The sequence below is a fragment of the Mustela erminea genome, chromosome 8, assembly GCF_009829155.1.
Source record: "Mustela erminea isolate mMusErm1 chromosome 8, mMusErm1.Pri, whole genome shotgun sequence".
In the NCBI taxonomy this organism is placed as follows: Eukaryota; Metazoa; Chordata; class Mammalia; order Carnivora; family Mustelidae; genus Mustela; species Mustela erminea.
This window is the reverse complement of record NC_045621.1, coordinates 20177187-20192965: the sequence shown is the minus strand read 5'-3', so window position 1 is coordinate 20192965 and position 15779 is coordinate 20177187. Positions and strand designations below refer to the sequence as shown.

At 39.0% G+C, this 15779-nt stretch overlaps 1 protein-coding gene and 1 long non-coding RNA gene across 26 annotated transcripts in view; one reads left to right on the top strand and one right to left on the bottom strand.

The window, feature by feature from the left end:
- The window catches only part of MAP2 (microtubule associated protein 2), a 291469-nt gene that overhangs the window by 127161 nt on the left and 148529 nt on the right, over positions 1-15779 (bottom strand). For 21 of the 25 annotated variants that reach the window (XM_032354613.1, XM_032354623.1, XM_032354622.1 and 18 more), the window contains one exon: positions 10561-10621. The exons of the other annotated variants lie outside the window; for them this stretch is intronic. The gene's annotated coding sequence lies outside the window, so the exon portion shown is untranslated. The remainder of the gene's footprint in view (positions 1-10560; positions 10622-15779) is intronic. 25 annotated transcript variants of the gene reach the window in all.
- Positions 1-15779, top strand: part of LOC116597219 — a 40652-nt gene that overhangs the window by 15571 nt on the left and 9302 nt on the right. Inside the window, exons 3-4 of the long non-coding RNA XR_004288501.1 lie at positions 1428-1558; positions 3255-3408. This is a non-coding gene — a long non-coding RNA (uncharacterized LOC116597219). The remainder of the gene's footprint in view (positions 1-1427; positions 1559-3254; positions 3409-15779) is intronic.

Genomic DNA, 15779 nt, shown 5'->3' with positions numbered 1-15779 from the left:
CCTAATCCAGAAAACAGGGCAAGTTATGAAGCCATTTTAAAATTTGGTAGAGAACTTCCAATGCATGATATTGATTTTAGAGAAGTAACACCAAGCCCCATAGGAAGCACTTCACACTTACAAAAATCCGATTGGAAATCTGGTCTAGTTTCGGTGGGCTCAAAATCCACTAAGGTTTTTATAAGAACCTGAGTCTTCTTGGTCTCTTTCAGTTGTGAGGAGAGCTGCTTCCTGTTCAATGAGCTGATGAAAAGAGATTCCTAGTGCAAATGTGCACTTTTATCAGTAGTAGATATTGTCAATACTAGTAATAGAAGTTTAGGGTCTATTTTTGTTTTCATCCTCCTATTTAACACTAGCTCTTCAAAGTGCTGGGATCCTGAACCAGTGAGCTGACAGAAAGCTCAGTTCTTCTGACGGCAAAGGAAAACCATGATGGCTCTTGGTCTGGCTGAAGCAGATCATGCAAAGAATGATCAGCCACACTTAGTTCATGACTGAACAAATAGCCCACTGCCCCTTGGCATCTTTTGCTAATTCTCTCTAAATGTATTTGAGCAGGGAAAAAAAAAAAACTAATAGTTTTTATATTTGTTTTAAAAGTCAATTATGGGGCAACTGGTGGCTCAGTCAGTTGGGTGTGTGCCTTTGGCTCCCGTCATGATCTCAGAGTCCTGGGAGGAGCCCCAGGTTGAGCTCCTTGCTCAGCAGGGAGTCTGCTTCTCCCTCTCCTTCGGCCCCTCTGTGCCATTGGTGCTTTCTCTCTCTTTCTCTCTCTCTCAAATAAATAAAATCTTTAAAAAAAAATTATATTTTTACCCCCAATGGTTAGTGACATCTGCCAATTTTTCTCCTTCTGCCCCTCTGTGCCATTGGTGCTTTCTCTCTCTTTCTCTCTCTCTCAAATAAATAAAATCTTTAAAAAAAATTATATTTTTACCCCCAATGGTAAGTGACATCTGCCAACTTTTTTCATTTCAACTGAGAGTGGATTTGCTTCATGTTGAGGGAATATAAAAAGCAAATAGTTGGGCCTCGCTTGAGCTGACCTGAAGGTAAGGCATTTTGGTCCATTTCCTTTTTAAAGTAGGTAAAATTCAAAAGCCAAACAACTAATTTAGAAAAACAACAACCGCACTCTATGCTTGAGTCAGATGTTGTATAAATTAGTTTGAGAGATTTTTTTCACACCACAGGTCTGTGACAAAAGGAATTCATGAAGCTGAACCTTAAAAGTTTAGGAGACTTAATGCATGTCACACAAGTAAACCACCTCTTTCCTCAAATGTTGTCAAGTTAGTTTGTTTTACAATTTAATTTTAACTTGCAGATATAAAGTATAAATCTTCAAGATTTATTTTAAAAATATTAGTACTCCTTTAAGGAGACTGAGATGCTGAATACCCTTTATCCTTTCTTATCTGCAGGTCTTCTTTGGCAGAAAAATACATTGCCAGCTAAATGTAATTTGACCTTCCTAGAACTGTTTTATAGTAGACTCAAGAATCATTATTGATGAAACCAGAATCAATCAGCAATCTTCTCATTTACACACTTGGTAAGTCATGAGCGACACATGGGGAACAAACATTGAAGAAATAAAAACTCCCAGGAGCACAACTTTATAGCATATTGACTCCCAAGTCTACTGCATTTCAAACATAATTGATAAGAGTTCATTCTCTTTCTAAATAAGAAGTAGCTATTTACATTTTTTTTTTAAATAGCAAAAGTTATTAAATATCTTATAAAGATAAGTAAATTTTCTCTCTGGATATAAAATTTCTTTCCCCAGAAATATGAAATATAGTTAAAGTTAAGTCTAAAAGGAAATTATTTTTTTATGTGAGATGTAGAATGAATGACACACTTGTTCATGAAATGTTCTGAAAATAATCCCCTCCATTATTACAACTAAAGAGAAAAACAAGGAAAACCTGGAAAAGATTAACTGACTATCTATAAGTAGTGTTTATCACTAACTATAATTAAAAATAACTGTAATACCAGCCACTATTATTCACCACCTCCAAGTACCCAATTGTAGTAGAAAGTCATTAAGTAGAGTCTGTTTTACCATCTAATTTTTATTTGTAGATACAAAATATGAGTCTTTAAAAATGAAGATGTATTAAGTACTTGATACTTGACAATCTTGCTTGCATTTCATAATCCATGTGACATTTGTTTCTCACAATTTTGAAGTCAGGATTATTGACTTTTACTGGTGAGAAGCATCTCCCTACAGAGTTACTGGGCAGAATACACAGATGTCAGTGAGAGAAACCTCAGCCTGAGCTGATCAAAGCTATCAGCCTCTCAACAATATGCTTGCTCAGTCATAAAAACCTGAGCACGAATCTGTGCACATGAAGAAAGCATCACCTTAACCTTCAGGAAAGGTGCTATGGTCATAATCCTGGCTCAACTAATTTGTTGAGTCCTGCCGGGAGGGAAGAGCAGAGCGTATGAAATCAGATAGTGGAACAGCACTAACAACTAGGGGGGTGGGGGAGGCGACCAGCCTGCAAATTCCTAGTGGCTGCCTCCAAGCTCACCCCTGGGTCCCAGCTCCACCAGCCCTGCAAGAGGTATGCTGCTCTTTATTCTGCAATAGGGACTGACAACTTCTGCAAAACAGAACAAGTGTGAATGAAGCAAGAGGCAGTGCGGAAAATAATGCCTCACTAAATTTACCTTTCTTGGAGTTAGGCAGTAATGGACCCTTGTAGCTTTGGGGATTGGTAGGGATTTTGATGGTAAGTTGGGAGGGAAAATGTTTATCTAGGATATGTTCTGGTGGCAGACATCCCTGGAAGCAGGCTGTAAAGAAGACAAATCCTATTAAGCCAGCTGGGCGGGCTGAGAGCAGCTGGTCGGTCTGGAGGCTCAAATAGATGGAAAGGCTCAGAAAAATCTGCATTGCAGATAAACCTCAGGGGAGACAGCTGAACTCTTAACATCTCCCCAAGCCAGCTTCTCTCCAGAGATCAGAGTGGCCTCAGGTGGTGTAATTGAGAACCTATATAATTTCCAGGCCTTTCTGCAGACCTTGAATGATTTAACATAATTTCGTCTTTTGCCTTGCTGCTTTTCACCTGTTTATTTACTTATCTTATCTATGGCAGTAGAGTGGGCAGGAAGGAGAAAAGTGGCACGATAAGCAAAACTGTATAGTACCTTCAACAGTTCTCCTACAGGTCTTATCTTTTGTTAATGTTAAGTCTTGTCTTTATCAAACTTACATCCCTCAGCTTCCAAACAACATAAAGAAAGAGCCAAGCATCTGCCTTATCTGTTGCAAAGAGGATGAAGAAATGAAAACTTAGAAAGTCATAATAATCGCTACCAATTACAGGGCTTCTACTCTGTAAATTACCTTTGTTAACTCCTGCAAAGCATAATCAGGTTGGTAGTGTCGCTCCTGTTTTATACAACTGAGGCTTGATAAATTCCCAGTTTCTCACAACTGATGAGGGGCAGGGCCTCGCTTTGAACCCAAGGGTATCTAACTTCAAAGTCTGTACTTATTTCATTATATTGTAACAGCGTTTGTTACATGCCTTTAGTGTGCCAGACATTCGGCTTGCAAAAGGCATAATAGCCACAGCCTCCAGAAATGCCTACTGGGTTGGGATGAAGGCATTATAAAAAATAGCTTTTTAAATGGAGGCTGCTATGACTTAAAAAAAAAAAATTCTATAAGACTTTATATTTTCTAGAATGTGTTCCCTCCCAAATTTAGAATTCTGTTAACAAATAACAGTAATTAAAGTCTAGCATAAGATTACAAGAAAAGGAAGTCGTGATAGAAAGGGGGAGGTGGAGGGGTTGAGCACTGAGGATTTTAAAGGCAATGGCAACATGGTACTCCAATCTTAGATACATGTCATCATACACTCGCCAAACCCACTGGAAAGGACAACACCAAGAGTGCATCCCAAGGTAAGCTATGGACTTTGGGTGAATTACGATGGTAAGCATTCATCTTTGGTGGGAAATGTGCCATTCTGATGACTGATGCTGATCCTGGGAGGGGCTATGCATGTGTCGGGGAAGCAGGTAGATAGGAAATCTCTGTACTTTCAATTTTGTTGTAAACTTAAAACTGTTCTAAAGAAAAAAAAAATAAAGGGGTGGGAATAAAGTAAATATCTAATTGAAAGGAGAGCACACATCCATGGTTTTGATGATCCACAGGATGGATGGGATTTTGCTAAGTGGAACTTTGGAAGAGATATCAGATATGCTTTTTAGGGAAAGAGAACAGAATGAAGGATCAGTCTGTTAGTCAACATCATTATTTGAGCACCTACTGTCCCAGTCCCCTGACCAGGTTCTGGGATTCTGGTTAAGAATGAGGCATACGGTCATGGAGTTGCCGGTCTTGTGGAGGAAACATGCAAACAACTGATAAGTACAAATGTCAGAAATACAGAGCACTTTGGGAGTGTGTATTAGCAGACCTGTGAGGCCAGAGGTGGAGAGAAGGCTTGCCTGGGAAATCTCAGACCTAACCAATGACTAGGACTTAAATAAGTGGGAGTAAAGCAGGAGGCGAGAGGTGTAGAAAGAGTGTTCCAGGCAAAGAGAATAAAAATATGTGTAATAGCCCGCAGGTAACAAAGCCAGGATGGGTGGGGAGAGGCACCAGAGGACCAGATTCGTCACTTAATTATGAATTCCATGGCTTTAAATACAGAAATATCATGATTAGATTGTATTTTTAAAAGATGGGTCTAGTGACTATGTGTATAATGGCTTGTGTGGATGAAGAGTTGACGTAGGCAGCTATGACCGTGGTCAAGATCAGAGGGGATGGGAAACTAACATTGTCCTTGGGGATACAGATGAGCTGGATGGTTTACAAAAATGTCTAGGAAGTAGAACTGAGAGGACTTGGTAACTGATTGGACTAGTATATTTTAGGTAACATTTTTTTTTTTTTTTAAATAAGCTCTATACCCAAAGTGGGGTTTAAACTCATAAACTTGAGATCAAAAGTGGCAGGCTCTAGTAACAGAGCCAGCTAGGCACCCCTTGAAGTAACAATTTCAATATAAATGTTATTCATATAAAGAACAATGACACTTGCTAAAATGACATTCCAGAGCCTTTGAAAGTAACTATAAGTTGCAAAGTTGCTATACAAAAGATGACTAAGGTATGTTGTAAATCATGGAAGAACTCCAAATAACAGTGGCTTCAACGAAATAGAAATTCTTTGCAAGGTTATATCATATTCAACATGATTGCAGAAATTCAACTCTGAATTCCTTTGTTCCAGCAGAAAGGAAAAAAGAGTGATGAAGAGGCCACTCCTTCCTTTTAGGCAGTTAATGTCCGTTTCACACACAAATTTAGTTCATATCTTATTGACTGAAAATTAGCCAAGTAGGTTCTACCTAGTTGGCAGGGAGGATGGAATTCTGGATCTTATTCTGAGTGTCCATGTGCCCACGAAACCTCCAAATAGCAGGGGTCCTATCATTATTGAGGAAGGAAGTGATAATCAACATTGAGGACAAAAATAATTAGTACAACTAACCATGGGCTAAGACCTTAAAGATGAAGTAAGAAAAGAAGAACACTTATGAATTGTACTAGCCCTTACGGCAACAGAAAATTGAAATACACTGGAATGAGCTCACTTTGAATTAGCATTCCACATTTTGTCTAAGTCACCAAGTACATTTTTTAACCTCAGTGGTAATTGAGATAGACTGGGTAAGTTAAACAGAGCTCCCCCGACAATAAATACGGCTTTCTACTGCTACAAAGCAGCCTCAGCTATGCCAATATTTGAACGTAGTTGTTTATGGTTTCATTTCCTTTACTTTTAATAGTGGCCATAAAAAGCCAAACAAATGCATTTTATTCACATTCCTTTGGATGAAGCCTTGAATTTAAATTATGTCACTGGATCCATTAACATTTAACTATGGTTGGTGCCTTATCCTCTCCAGACACTCAACTTCAGAATGTAATAGCTGCATGCAGAAAATGAGAATTAATAGCAGTCAGGGAGTGAATCATAACCGCATCACTCAGCATACATTCACATTGATTTATTTTGTTTTGTCTGTTTCATGCATTGTGTTTGTTTCTAAGAATAAAAGCTATCAATAAGATGCTGGGTTTAATAATAATTTAGGGAAAATACACCTTTCATCAATTTTCCACAAATGGTTCCCAGTAGGTTAAAATCAAAGGCTGCTGGGACTCTTAACTTTCTACATTTAATTTTCTGCTATCATTTCTTCAGTTTTTACAATTAAGCCCCTTTACTGTAATTCTCATTTTCTTTATTTTCCTTTTACTGGGGCTTCATGTCTTGACTGACAGAGCAAAAAACATTCAAGTAACTGAACCCATCTTAAATCAGTGATATTTCAGGAGCAGCTTGTTAGCAACACTAAATTATACTAATTAGTATCATAAATATTCACATTTATAATTTTTCCAAGCAAAAGGGATCAATCACACAACACTAAATCATATGTTCTTTTCCAAATTTAAAATTCAAATTTGTTTTAATTGAGCTATAGTAGGTCAACCACATCCTTGGTCTGCTTTTGTCCTTGGTTTTCTATTAGGTGTAAAATATATCCATGAACAACTGCTTATTTTATTATTGCTATTAACACATAATTTCTGGTTCTTTTCCATTGCACACTGAGTTTTATTCTAGTCTCAAGTTGGTATCACTTGCATTTCCTAATGCACAGGGAATGGGTTTTCTTGTAACAATGGCTATTCTCCGCATTGGCATTATTGGTTACTCTGGACCTATGATGAAGTCTTTTATATATAAAGAGAGCTTACATTGGGGTGCCTGGGTGGCTCAGTGGGTTAAACCCTCTGTCTTTGGCTCAGGTCATGATCCCACAGTCATGAGATTGAGCCCCACATCAGGCTCTCTGCTCAGTGGGGAGCCTGCTTCCCCACCCCCCACCCATCCCCATCTCTGTTTGTCTCTCTGCCTACTTGTCATCTCTGTGTGTCAAGTAAATAAATAAAATAAAAAAAAAAAAAGAGAAAGAGCTTACATTTATATTCTATGATACAGCTTTCAACATGCATTCCTATGTTCCATCTCAATCCTGAAAATCATATCTGATCTTTATTTTACAGAAAACAAAAGGCCCAGGAAAGGGAAGCAATTTTTCTAACTAGCTAGTAAATAGGAAGGATAGTACACTGGAATAATAAGTGTAAAAGAGTACAAACTTAGAGTGATGGTATAAAAATTCATAGTAAGGCATATCACATATGACTGGTAATGGAGGATTATCACACACACTTCTCCTTTCTCCTAATTATTATTAAGGTAATAAAAATGTTGAAAAATAATGTAACTCTATCAAAAAATTTTGAAGCTATCCTAGAAGTCAGAATATAGAGGGAGAAAGAAATAAGAAACTGCTTCAAGGAGGTCCCAAGTTAAAGGGGATCCATTGTAAGGAATCCTGGAGAGTCCCCACGCTTAAGAGTTTTCAAATACAGGGTCCAAGGAGGCTGTGAGACTATCATAGTAATTCATGAAGAAATGTATTCATGGGGCACCTGGGTGGCTGAGTCAGTTAATCATCTGACTCTTAATTTCAGCCCAGGTCATTATCTCCGGGTCCTGGGATCCAGCCCATTATCTGCTCCGAGCTCATAGCAATCTGCTTGAGATTCTCTCTCTCCCTCTCCCTCTGTCCCTTCCTCCTGCTCACACACATTCTCTCTAAAATAAATACATTTTGAAAGTCTTAAAAAAAATAAAAAGAAACACATTCAGAACAATTGGGACCCTTTCTATTCTTCTTCTCCCTTGCTACATTTTTAGTGACAGAAGAAGCTTTTGCCCCCAACAGTGAAGATAAAAACTAGGCTTTAATGAAAGGAAGTGTTTAGTTTGGGAACCAGGTCTAGTATAGATAAATTTATGCAGAACGGAAACAATCATAGGGATCCTAACCTGCTCCCTTGCCAGTTGCATCTCCGTGCTCCTCTTGGGACACCTGCTTCCTGACAGACTCTGCCCACTTACCCAGAACATGCAGGCAGCTCAGGTTAGTGGAGGTGCAGATCTGCCTGATTGCAGAGGAAACACACAACAGCTACCTGTCATCCTCAGCCTAGTTCTTCATACATAAAAATAACCCCCAAACCCTCAAATCAAGACATCTGAGAAAAACCAGCAACATGAACAAGAAAAATATATTTTTTAAAATATGACTCCTGAGGGGGTGCCTGGGTGGCTCAGTGGGTTAAAACTTCTGCCTTCTACTCAAGTCATGATCCCAGGGTCCTGGGATTGAGCCCTGAATCGACTCTCTGCTTAGCAGGGAGCCTGCTTCCTCCCTCCTCTCTGCCTGCCTCTCTGCCTACTTGTGATCTCTGTCAAATAAATAAATAAAATCTTTAAAAAGAGAAATGGCTCCTGAGGAAATAGAAATGATTCAAAGGACAAGGCAATTTACAATTATCCTTCTCAGAGAGATTTGAAAGAATATCACATACTTTAAAAGGAACTACCTTCCAAAAGTGAATTTTAGAAAAGTATTGATTAGAGGATAAGAAAACGTTCCTGAAAATTAATATATGATTTCTCAAATAAGTAGTTCATGAATTAATTAAAAATAGAATTGGCAGGGCCAGAGGCAAATAATAATTCAGCTGATAAGAGGAAAAAACCTGAAAGTAGAAAAAGTGAAAAAGGGATTTTAAAAATATGTCAAAAAGGAGCTAAAACAGACCAGTCCAGTAAGTCCAACATTTATCAATAGGAATCTCCTAAAATAGAACAGAGGCAGGGATAACAAGAAAAAGAACGCAGAGGAAAGTTTCTCCGAGTTAAGAAGATATAATTTCAAACGGTCACTTCCAAATGACTCCTGGCAGAAGGGGCAGATTGTCCCTGGTTAAGAATCACTGGTACAGGGTAAAACGCTATGGCTATGGGGCCAGACAGCCTGGGCTTTTCTCTGAGCTCCACTAATAATAACCTCTTTATCTTTGGGAAATATACTTAGCTTCATTAAACCTCTTCTGTGAAGTGGAGATAAAAAAAAAAACACCTCACTCCATAGAATTCTTTTTCTTCTTCTTCTCCCACTCTTCTTCTGAAAATGTATGTACTTAGCACATGATATGGACTAAATAAATAAGGGTTATTAATATTTTAATTATAAATGTAGCAATCGTGATGAGGAAGAGGAGGAGAAAAATATATGGAGTGGAGAGTGTGTGCCAAGGGTAGTCAGGGATAAGGAGAGGTCAGTGTAGGCCTTGGGTGCTTGGGTGAGGGGTGTGGTTACGCTCTAGATCAGCCCTCTCCGATGAAAATCATATCATAATGGTCGTAGACTGTAATAGGTAATGTTTCTATAAAAATAATGTGGCTCTGGAGCACCTGAAGTTTGGTTAGTATGCCTAAGGAGGTGTAATTTCAATTATTTTCATTATAATTAATTTAGATCTAAGTAGCTGCATGTGACTAGCTACGTCCATATTTACTGGCCAGCGCAACTCGAGAGAGCAAGCAAGAGCCAAAGAAGAGTTTGTATTAACTGTTTGTCTAGGAGATTAATGGGGTGATGGCGTTTGGGGCAGGAAGACAAGATAAAAGCATTTCAGCAACCCTGGCAGCTATAATGAGAGCCTGGATGAAGATGATGAAAAGGAGAGTTTGGGGAGGAGACAGGTCACTGCAATGACAATGTCCTCAGTGGATCCATGCCAATTGCTGTCTGTCTGGAGACACCTAATCTCAGCCCTAACTTTACTCAGTGGTTTCCGAAGTTATAATTTTCTTTACATATATTTTTTTAAAGATTTTATTTATTTATTTGAAAGACAGAGATCACAAGTAGGCAGAGAAGCAGGCAGAGAGAGGAGGAAGCAGGCTCCATGCTGAGCAGAGAGCCCGATGCGGGGCTCGATCCCAGGGCCCTGAGATCATGGCCAGAGGCTTAGCCAGCTGAGCCACCCAGGTGCCCCTTCTTTACATATATTACCCTTCCTTTTGTATAGCTGAGATCAGAACTGGGATCTATAGCTTCCAGCTTATTCTTTATAAGCTCTTATAATTATCCTAAAAATAGGCAAATCAAAGATGCTCCATAGATATGATTTTCTGAAGCTGTAATCATTTTCTTTGTGATCCTAGATTCTTGCTGTGTTATCTATCACTTGCTTAAAATGCTGTGAAACTTAAAACAATGGATTCTTCTTAATCTATCTCTCTGCCAACTGCTTTTTAAATCATTAAGGTTACATTTTCTGTGAAAGTATAAAGCCATTTTAAGAACAACTGCTATTTTTACTCGCATTTTCTGAGCTCCATGCCACACTGATTCAGGACTCTAAAGGCAAGAGTCTTTTGGGAGAGCAGAGCAATAGCACAGGCCAGGGCTACCCTGGAATGTGTTCTTTATTTCAGCAACCAACTCAGTGCATTATTAAAATATTCCATTTTTGGGACAATACACTCATTTACCTGCTTTGGCTGCATATTAGTAGAAAGTAAAAGCTTTAGAGTCAGAACAAGGATATGAGCCAAAGATTTACCGTTTCCTAGTAGAGGGACTTGGGTAGGTCATTTGCATTCTTCAAACTTCAGTTTTCTCATCTGTAATAAATATAACAACAAGATCTGCCATTCCCATTCCAGAGATTGCTGTGAGCTTTGGGAGGTCATATGCTTTATAGGACTTAAAAAGTATAACAGAAATTATTTTTTTCTTAAAGTCTAAATGCTACTTCTTCATTGGTTGGATTATTTCAGTAATTTTATAAACCAAAGTTGATATCTTAGACTTTTTGTGAGCATAACATAAGAAACAACTAAAAATGCATGCACACAATAAACTAGATATTATGTTTATTACTTCCCTTTGGCCCATGGAACTATCCACCATCTTTTAGAGGAAATGTATAGCAGTCTGACCACTTATTTGACTCATTTAGGACAATGAGTTCTTATATCGTTTTAAAATTTTTTCATTGTTGGATGTCATATTTCCTCCATTACCAATATAATCTTAAAAGTCAATCATTTTATTTCAGTGTATTTCAGTATTTCAGTGTAGTTATTTGTTTTTAAGATTCGACAAAAATCACAGATTCACCTGAAGTTATGCTCAAAATCATGCTAATTAGCTACTCTTAGGCACTGAGAGAATCCTTAATGCCTAAGTGTTATATCTGATTCTGTATATCCTACCAGTAAATTTCACCAGGAGAAAAAATCCTACAATGAGCAAGAAGATACTTTTAAAGGACACAAAATAGAAACGTTGTTCACATTGGAAATAAAACATAAGATTTCCCTGAAAAGAAACATCATCCCTTAAGTTCCTATTCATTGTAAAGAAATATATTTTGGTTGTAAGTGTTAGAGTAGCTTTGTTTTAACAATTGCCAGATGTGGATCAATGAACATCCGGCAGCTTTAAATAGTCATAATCCAAAGTCATTAACACTAGGAGAGAATCTGATGGAAGGTTAATTCGAACCATCTGAGGCAGACCCAAATGGAATCCACAAAAAAAAGGGAATTGATTCAAACTTTTTTTTTTTTTTTTAGAGAAAAGGAGAATTTTTTTAGGAAGACCGTAGGTTATCCTGTGCTACTCTGAGACTCTAAACTATTGAATAAATGACAAAAAAAGCATAGGCATGGTATTTGAGTTCTGGCTATTTTACCAATTCCAGTTTGACTAAGCAAAGACCAGTGCTGTCCACCTAAGAAAGGCTACAGTTGCACACACATACACACCCCCTTGTACAACACTCATTTTCTTAGCTTCAATGTGGCACATGCATCAAGGGCATTTCTAAGCAGACAGCATAGTGAATGCAAAGACACCCGTGACCTGACTTCTTTCCTCCAGTGCCTTCCCGAGTGTTCTCCTTGAGTTAATATTGTTATCAATTTAAGTTGACTTCTGTTCGTATGAAAACTAGTATTTCACTGGAATTTTAAATTCAAAGTTTGTCATGACACTGCTCACATTTACTTGGCTGTTTAAGTAAACACCAAATGACAAAATTACGGCGACAAAGACCACAGAACTGGTCATGGGCATGGCTTCTATCTAGATAGAAGCAGCCCTTTAAACAAAGGAGACATGCTAATAAGTGTGAGAACATCACAAATGTTTGATGTGCAGTTAAGGTGTTTCCCTGATGGATGTGTATGCCATATTTATTTGATTGCTTATGTTCTTAGATATTCTATAGTTGTAAAATGTGATGTGGGAAGCTTGTAAGTAGATGCTTGTAAGTTCTTGCATCTACAGAGGACTAAGAGATGCTTGTAAGTTCTTGCATCTACAGAGGACTAAAAGCCTCGTGGTAGAGGCAGAAAAATAACATCCCTCCAGTCTGTCCAGGCTTCTTGTGAACCCTGGGCCCCTTTGAATGCTCTAATCGTCTGTAAACACACACATTCTTTCCTCAGAGGAATGCAGGTTGCTGCTACCAACCAAAACATTCTACCAAAGAGAAATGATTTTGTTGGGAAAACATGTATTCCTTAAATCAGAGACTATCATCAATACTCAGGAATGCCCTGTGGCTTGAAGTAGAGTCCCCCCAGGCTTGTATGAGGAGGTAGGTGGCAGGATGAGATGTAGACACCCAGAAGCTTTGTCTCTAAGCACAGCGGGACAGAAGGGATGTCAAGTGTTGGGGAGGGGGGGTGGGGGGGGCAGAGAACGTGGCAGACTGGCACTGTGCTGAACACCCAGGCAGAGAGGAGGTTAGAAGTTCAAAGAAATCACGAAGCAGGGAAACAGAGCTGCAGTTAAGAAACTGGCAGAGTGTTATATGGAAACACACCCCCAAATCTGAGCCACGAGAATTCACTCTATGGCATAAGAAATATGGAGCATAGGCAGAAAGATTGAAATGCCAGTAGCTCGTTAGGGCTTGTTTAATGGATCTTTCATAAAACAACTGGCTGGAATTGAAAAAGATCAGAAAGAAAGAGACAATTCTCTCTCAGCATCAAAGAGGCGCGAAATCATGCAGTGTCGCCGCATGGAAAGAAGGGTTTCCATTTGACTTGTTCATAATGACTGCTCCAATCCTTTCTGATTTTTTTTTATAATTTTTTTTTTAAGATTTTATTTACTTGACAGAGAGTAAGATGACAAGTAGGCAGAGAGGCAGGCAGAGGGGGTGGGGGGAAACGGGCTCCCCACTGAGCAGAGAGCCCGATGAGGGGCTTGATCCCAGGACCCCGAGATCATGACCTGAGCCAAAGGCAGAGGCTTAACTCACTGAGCCACCCATGCGCCCCGACCCTGAACGCGCCCGATCTCATCCTTTTTGATTTTTCTTGCCTCCTAACGTGTTGCTGATGAAGGCACAGCACACAGTCTAGCAGTATCAACATTACCTAGGAGCTTGTTAAAATGGAGGCTCTCAGGCCCCTTCCTCACACCGAATGATTCTGAATCTGCATTTTAATGGGATCCCCAGTTGATTCATCTCTGCCTTAAAGTCTGAGGAGCTGATCTCTCAGGGTCTACTTTTACCACCTTATTATCCGTTCTCTGCACAGCTACCTGAGTAATCTCTTAATTTTATTTGTTCACCCACAGAAATAAAGTTCCATTAGGGCAGGAAAAGGGTATGGAATTGGTGTTCAATAAATGGTCACTGAATGAATAAGTGGATTTTCCCTAGTCTGAGATGAAGTCCAGATGATAAGTAGTCCCCCTACCCCCCACCTGCTCATATCTTTTCTTTACCACTAGCAAACTCTCACTCTCTTTTCTCATACTTTTGTCTATAGGGAAGATGTATTTTGTTTGCTAAGCCTAAATCCTAAATCCTTGTCTGCATTGTCTCCTTCCATTCAGGAACTTTTCTATAATATTGTTCTTCTGTTTACATACCTAACACCCCCTCTATATGCGTCCTCCCTTCAGGTTAGGACTTCTCAGGTTACTAACAGTAGGGTCCTACTGTGTGGCACCGAATCCTAGACCTCTGAAATGTGTTTTCCTATTGCTTTTGTATTGACTCATTCACTTCTCAAGAATTTGCTTCTGTCGCCGCAGTTGGACTGGTTTCGAGTCAGACCCGATGCAACACTAGCCCTGAAACTTGGGGAACAGTCTCAGTCTCTGTCCCTCCCTTGAAGTGGAGATAACAGAACATACAGAGTCATCATGATAATTAAAATCCCTTTCACAGAGGCTGGCACACCGCAGATGCTAATGTCATCCTAGAATCCCTTAGTTGGAGGAAAGGTGAGGCTAATTTTGAAACCATCAAATTGGGGTGCCTGAATGGCTCAGTCAGTTAAGCAGCACCTTCACCTCAAGTCAAGATCCCAGCGACCTGGGATCAAGCCCCGCATCAGGCTCCCTGCTCAGCAGAGAGCCTGCTTCTCCCTCTCTCTCTGCCTGCTGTTCTGCGTGCACTCTCTCTCTGTCAAATAAATAAATAAAATCAAAATAAGTAAAATCAAATAAATAAATAAAATCTTTAAAAACATTTTTTAAAAAGAAACCATCAAATTCTTTTTGGCAATATAAAATACAATGGTTCTCTTGTTGGGAAATAGCCCTTGAAAATAATGTGAAATGTCACGTGAGAGTAAAATACTCCATCCCATTACTGCATGAAGATGATATTAAAAAAATTGGGAAGCAAGAGGAAAGAAACACATCCAACATCTTCATAAAATAATATTACACAGGTGGAAAATACTTTGAGATGTTTAAGATACTCTGAGTGGGAAAGAAAAAAAAAAGGCAGAATTCAAATTGTATTGTTTTGTTCCCAGTTATGTAAATTTAAATGCAATTGATGGAAGGAAGGAAGCTAAACAGGGAGAGTGTTAACCATAGTCTCTAGCTTGTTTAATTATGGATGGCTATTACTTCCTTCCTTTGCACTCTTCTAAATTGGACAGATTTTACAAAATGTGGATTTATTGTTTTTATAACAGAAAACACCCCTGAAGTCAATAATATTTTGAGCAGTCGTTTATTCTCGTTCTCCAACTTCTCTGCAGAATTTGAATTGTAGCCTTATTTTCTATTACTTCACTTATCCTCTTTGTTCTTTCCTTAAAAAAAAAAAAAAAAGTTCTTCCTTTAACTTTGTCAATTCCTGTCCTTTATTCTACATCTGAAATGTGGGTCCTGTCAAGAGTGGTCTGTCTTGGCCCTCTTCTCTTCTCTTGTGAAAATGTCATCCACGTCGTCTCTCCCTAGATTCTCTTCTTCGTGTTGGCCCAAGGTGATCCGCCAGCTACCAGACCAGTCGGCCTCCAGAGCCAGCCTATTGTAGCCTCAACTTGCCTCTTGACTTTTTATTCCCTTCCCCATTCGGCCAGCACTTAGTGGCTGTCCACTATGTACTAGGCAGTCTGCAAGAGACTAGGGTGAAGACAAATTAAAGAGAGCCTCTTTCTTCAAGCAGCTTTAGCCACCCGTCTCCCCTCATTGTTGCAAGTTATCAAACTGAAACAGTAGAGTCAGCACTGAGTCCTGGTTTTCATTCCTCCGACCAATCAGTTGCTATATTCTGCTTATGATTTTGAGCTCAGAAACATCTTTCATTTTCATGACCCCTTCTTTTATGCCCACTGCCAACACCCTCTTTATAGCCTTTATTCTTTCCTGGAATATCCTATTAGAGCTTCCAAAGGGATGTCTGCTTCAACATATTCTCACCCATAATTCTACCTCACACAGTGCTATAAAGTAAGTCACCTGAAAATACAGTTTAGGTCAGAGTGGTCCGCTATTCAAAATATACCCTAT